This window comes from Microtus pennsylvanicus, chromosome 1, assembly GCF_037038515.1.
Source record: "Microtus pennsylvanicus isolate mMicPen1 chromosome 1, mMicPen1.hap1, whole genome shotgun sequence".
Classification (NCBI taxonomy): domain Eukaryota; kingdom Metazoa; phylum Chordata; class Mammalia; order Rodentia; family Cricetidae; genus Microtus; species Microtus pennsylvanicus.
The window spans coordinates 150,096,814-150,103,265 of NC_134579.1; positions in this window are offsets into that span (position 1 = coordinate 150,096,814).

Below are 6,452 nucleotides of genomic sequence, written 5' to 3' on the forward strand. Positions count from 1 at the left end.
TTGCTGGACATTGACAGAGACTCAGCCCCTGCTACAGAAGAGACACATAGACAACTTCAGACCAAAAGAAAGCAGGTTAAAGGAAAAAAGCAGGTGAGACACCCTAAACTCCCCTCCTCAATAAAAACCCCAAACCCCAGCTCTCCTGCCCGTCTCAGAGTCCCTCCTCTACCTGATAAATCTACAATATCTGTCATTTAGTATTCACTGTATGCCAAACTATTCTCCTGCACAGGGTCTCTCTGTGCAGCCCTGGCTGTTCTGTAGACAGAGCTTGCTCTGTAGACCAGGCTAGCCTCAAATTCGCAGGGTTGTCACTCTTTAACTAATGGAGAAAAGGAAAACCCATTGGTCAGCGAGCATCAAAACAAGTTAGAGCAGTGGTTCTCAACCCGGGGGTCAAATGTCCCTTTCACGGGGGTTGCCTAAGCCTGTCCACATAGCAGGTATTTACATTACAATTCGTAACAGTAGCAAAATTACAGTTATGAAGTAGCAATGAAAATAATTTTATGATTGGGGGTCACCACAACATGAGGAACTGTATTAAAGGGTCACACCATTAGGAAGGTGGAGGACCACTGGTTCAGAATTTCCTTAAGAGTCTCAATTCCTTGTCCCAGCTCCGTCATAGAAGGCACCGTTTGCTCCAGTGTGGTTTGAACACCAAGTCAGAAGGAAATTTAATCATTGAGCAGACATCATAGCATGGACCTCCTCAAACTGAGGTGTGTGCTATGGCACTGATAAGTGGTAATAGGGTCTGCTGGAGTGTATGCAATTCCTCACTCACCCAACATATGGGTGTCACACAGTACGTGACCAGGACCCCACTAGATTCTGAATTATTTCCATCTGTGGGCGTCCATCATCAGAGTATAACACATGCTAAAATCGTAGCAATTTTCCATGTGTCTGTGTGTGCTCGGGTGTGACAGATCCACAAGTGTGCATATTGAGGCCGAAGATAAACCTCTGATGCTGTTTAAGAAGCCATTTTTCTTGTCAGTTTTCCCCCAAGACTTAATTTTGAAGTTTTTCTCATGTGTATGTGTGTGGGTGTGTACGTGTGAGTGCAATGCCTGCTGAGACCAGAGGAGGGTGATGGCGCCCTTGGAGCTGGAGTCATAAGCAGTCATGGGCTGCTGGACATGGCTGTTGGGACCTGAACTCAGATCCTCTGGAGGAGCAGTAGGTGCTCTAACCACGGAGAGATCCAGCCCCTGCTCTGGTTTTTAAGAGTGAAGAGCTGCTCTTATCACACTGGGTACATGAAGGGCAGAGGACAACTTGCAGGAGTTGGTTCTCTTCCTTTACCATGTCCCTAGGATGAGGTCAGGTCATCAAGCAGCAAAAACTTCTTCCTCCTGATCCATCTTGTCAACCCCCTTTAAATATATGCACATGTGCATGTGTGCGTGCGTGTGTGTGTGTGTGTACATGTGTCATGGTGTATGTGTGGAGGTCAAAAGACAACCTTCAGTGCAGTTCACAATTTTAATTCTTGGGTCTATGTAGCCCATAGTTCTGGAACTCTATGTAGACCCAGATGGCCTTGAGCTCACAGAGTCCCTGCCTCTCCCTCCTGAGTGCTGGGGCTAAAGGTATTCACCACTACAACTGTCTCGCAGCCCACAAATTCTTGCTCAAAGTCTTCCATTGAACTTCCCGGTCCATGACATTGTCAATGGGATTCACACACTTACCCAGGATTCCTGATGGCAGCAGCACCGGGAGGGGTGACGTGGTGGCCAAGATTATAGACGAAGCGCAGAACATTGGGTTTGATGGGTCAGAGAGACAAAGCCATAATTAGAAAGGGAAAACAAGGTCAGACGCTGGGGGCTGGGAACATGCTGGAAAGTGGAATCTACACTGGGTCCTGAAGAGATGAAGGCTCGGGGTCCCTGCGATTCCCAAGAGTCCCTTTGCAGCAGACTCAGGGTGGACTTAGTGAGCTGAGGATGGCTGCCCAGCAGCCTGCCTGCAGTCATGCTGGAAGGAGCTCTTTGATGGCTGTAGAGCAAGGTGCTAGGCTCACCTCATCTTGATTTGGGGATCGCTAATGTCTGCTTTCTGGAGCTGGAATTACAGCTGAGATCCCATGCCCGCTGGCTTTTTGATGGACTCTGGGAATCCGAGTTCATGTCTTAATGCTTTCAGTAAGCACACTGACCACTGAGCCATCTTCCCAACCCATGTGACTTTTTCTGGCCAAATTAGATCTAGGGTAGATTTAAAGTTTGCTCTCTGGCCAAATGGCTTCTGTTTCTGTCCCATTCTGAAGCTTGTATTAGCAAGGGAGGCCTGTTTAGAGACAAACGCCTTCAAACTCTCATTTCACTTTTTTCAATGAAAATTTTGTGATTAATCAAATACGGTGGTGCAGGCCTTTAATATCCGCACTTGGGAGACAGAGACAGGTAGATTTCTGAGTGCTCGAGACCAGCCTGGTCTACAGTGTAAGCCCCAGGCCAGTCAGAGTTGCACAGTGAAACCCTGTCTTTAAAACAACAGAACAAAAACAAATAAAATTTCATGATGAAAGATAGCATACCAGAACGATCCACTGTCTTTATGGTGCAAACAGAGCATGCGCAGAGATGTTCCTGTCAATCATCTTAAGACACAAGCCAAGCATGCTCAGAAACATTCCTCTCCACCATGTATGTGATTCAAACTGAACATGCTCAGATGTGTCCCTAGCCAACACCTTTAACTTTTCTAACATGCCCGTGAGCTAAACATGCCTCACAATGTGTCTTCCATGGTCACTTCTTTAGATAGACCCTTCAACTAAGCATACTGGGAATGCATCTTCCCTCAAGTGCTTTCCTCTTTGACTGTGTGTGAACTGTGTTGGAGGGCTCTGCTCTGTAAATCACAACTATCTGTCCCTGCCTGCCACAGGGGATGGTTGTTTCTTTACTCTTTTCTTTCTGGGCTGAGTTTGCCTTGATCTTGTGCTCACCAAGATGCAAGCCAGGTACATTTGGACCAAGGAAAAAACGTTGCATTTTTTTTTTTGGAGGGAAAAGAGTGGTGCTTGAATTCTATCAAAGGAGGTATTCTAGGTTCTCAGATTCCCTTTAGTCCCTAGAAGAGAAGCTGGGCTGTGGACACAGGAGGGGAAATGCTGGTTGAAAACCAGCTCATGCTATTTCTGTGGGAACAAAGGCAACTAGAGCAGATGGAGAAGGAAATAGATTGAAACTCTTACCTTTCAGCACTGTAGGCATGGGAGCATCAGGGACAAGGGGATGAGCCAGGACCAATGTGAACATTTGTCCAATCAAAGTTGAGAAGGGATATGGAATCAGTTAAGTCATCCTTTATGCATCATCCCTCAGTGCACCCCGGAGATCCCCCCCGAAAAGGGTCAGGAACCAGAATGAGGAACTTTAATGCAACCTATGGACTCTGGGGTACCAGTTATGTACGTAAGGAATCTAAATCCTCCCTGTTCCACGTGACTTCCAGGAGATTAGCAGAATATGATCTCCAAAACAGCTGTTACCTCCTGTTCTCAGCTGGAGGCTGAGATGGTTACTTCTCAGAAAAGAAGGCCTGTCTGTTCTGAAATGTACCAGTGTATACACAGTCCAGCCTGACCATACACATAGAATGAGCTCCTAACCAAGTCACTTCACCCACACTAAGGATGTTAATATCAAAGTCATGGAAACCAAGGACTCTTTCTTCCTCTCTTGCAAGCATCATTCCTACAAGATCTAAGAGAATGGCTGGCCTTGAAGATGAACCCTTTCCCACCCCATGGCCTTCAGATCTAGGTTGAATGGCCACGCTCTGAGTCTGCTCCCGCAGAAGGTAATATCCATATGTTTGCCTCCCTCTTCCATCTCCCTGAGCTGACTCCCTACCCCAACCCTTGCTTATATAGAGAGATTGGGACTTACATTTGACTTGAAGAAGAACCAGGAGCCAGGGAGTCAGCATGAAAAACAGAGGCAAAAAAAAGAGGGTAGGGTTAATACTTCTGCAAACTACCTCAGTCTCCCCATGAACTTCTTTGTTCCTTTTTGGAATAATTACATGTCCATTATTATACAGGTGCAGATAATTTTAGAAAGGTCATAACGGTGGTAACACTGATTGCGAAAATCATCCATAACCCTCCTGTAGTAAGAATGACCCCTATAGGTTTATAGATTTGAATGCTTGGTCATCAGGGAGAGGCACTATCATAAGGTATGGTTTTGCTAGAGTGGGCATGGTCTTGTTGGAGGAAGTGTGTCACTAGGGGTGGGCTTTGAGATTTCAAATGCTCAAGCCAGGCCCAAAGTCTAGCTCTTTCTGCTGCCTGCTGATCCAGATGTAGAACTCTCAGCTCCTGATCCATCACCATGTCTGTAAACCAGCCCGAACTAAATGTTTCCCTTTATAAGAGCTGCTGTGTTGTCCTGGAGAGATGGCTCAGCGGTTAAGAGCACTCAATGGTCTTCCAGAGAATCCAGGGTTCAATTCCCAGCATTCACAAGGCAGCTCACAACTGTCTGTAACTACAGTTCCAGCGGATCTGACACCCTCACACAGACATACATGTGGATAAAATGCCAATGCACATAAAATAAAAATAAATAGTTATTTAAAAAATAGAGTTTCTAGAGCTAGTTCCAGGACAGGCTCCAAAGCCACAGAGAAACCCTGTCTCGAAAAACCAAAAAAAAAAAAATAGAGTTGCTATGGTCATGGCATCTCCTCACAGCAATAGAACACTAAGACACCTACTTTAGTCTTGTGTTTTTCTAACTAGCTTTACATATATACATATTTGCATATATAACTATTCTTGTATATGTTTTCATAGAGACAAATAGATACATATGTATACAGATGGAGCACTACAGCCATGCAGTTTGAGCAGGCTCTGCTCTATTTATTAAACTAGCCACAAACAGATTTTTTTGCTTTTTTTTTTTTTTTGGTTTTTCGAGACAGGGTTTCTCTGTAGTTTTTGGTGCCTGTCCTGGAACTAGCTCTTGTAGACCAGGCTGGCCTTGAACTCACAGAGATCTGCTTGCCTCTGCCTCCCAAGTGCTGGGATTAAAGGCGTGCGCCACCACCGCCCGGCCCAAACAGATTTTTTGCACTTTCATAATTCTATTTGATCATCGATAGTTGGATACAAGAAACTTTTTAAAAATATTTTTTAGTGAGCCAACCATAGTGGTTCATGTCCGAAATCTCAGCTGTTGGGAGGCCTAGGCAGGAGGATTACCACAATTTTGAGGCCAGCCTAGACAAGGAGCTAGACGGTGGTGGCGCACACCTTTAATCCCAGTCCTTGGGAGGCAGAGGCAGGTGGATCTCTATGAGTTCAAGGCCAGCCTGGTCTACAAAGCAAGTTCCAGGAGAGCCAGAGCTACATAGAGCAATCTTGTCTTGAAAAACCAGAAGAAAAAAGATTAAAGACAAGGGCTCACATTCTCTGGGGATCCATAGTCTCAGAGACCTTCCCTTATTCCTTGTGTCATGGAGAAATTATTCTCCAAAGACCAGCAAGAACCTGGACTTTCCAAAGGTGTGACAGTTGACTGAATTACGGGACACTTGGGTAGCTGGGCAAGCACAATTTCATCTCATGGTTCTCAGTGTCAGTCTCACCAAGTTCTTCCTCCTCCTCCTCAGAAGCCTAAGAGGCTTGGCATTGGCTTTGATGTGTGGCTCCGGGGTGTCTGTAGGTGTGTTTTGGATGATGTGTGGCCCCGGGGTGTCTGTAGGTGTGTTTTGGATGATGTGTGGCCCCGGGGTGTCTGTAGGCGTGTTTTGGATGATGTGTGGCCCCGGGGTGTCTGTAGGTGTGTTTTGGATGATGTGTGGCCCCGGGGTGTCTGTAGGTGTGTCTTGGAGGAGAGGTACTCAGTGGACGTGTGTGCTGTTCAGTAGGCTGGTGGAACTGTAATCTCCTTCATCTCCTACCCTTGGATATGAAAATCCCAGGTTCTACACTTTTGGAATTCCAGGGCTTATGTCAGTGGCTCCCTGGGCCGGTGGACCTTTGCCTTTACTGAGAATTATATCACTGGCATCTTTGTTTCTGCAGTTTCGGTTTTGGACTGAGCCACACTACCAACCTCCCTGGTTCTTTAGCTTGAGATGTTCTGTCTTTTTGTTGTTATTGTTTTTCAAGACAGGGTTTCACTGTGTAGCTTTGGAACTTGTCCTGGAACTCACTTTGTAGACCAAGATGGCCTCTAACTCAGAGAGATTCACCTGCCTCTGACTCCGGAGTGCTGGGATTAAAGGCACGTGCCACCACACCCAACTGCTTGGGATGTTCTGTTGTGCACCTTCACCCATCTCCATCATCAAGTGAGCTAATAGCCCCAAATAAGTCCCTTCACCCCTGCATAGTCATTCCATTCCATTCTATATCGTATCATAGGTTATCCTAGTCTGTTCTATTCTGTTTCTATGTCTATCTTATTTTT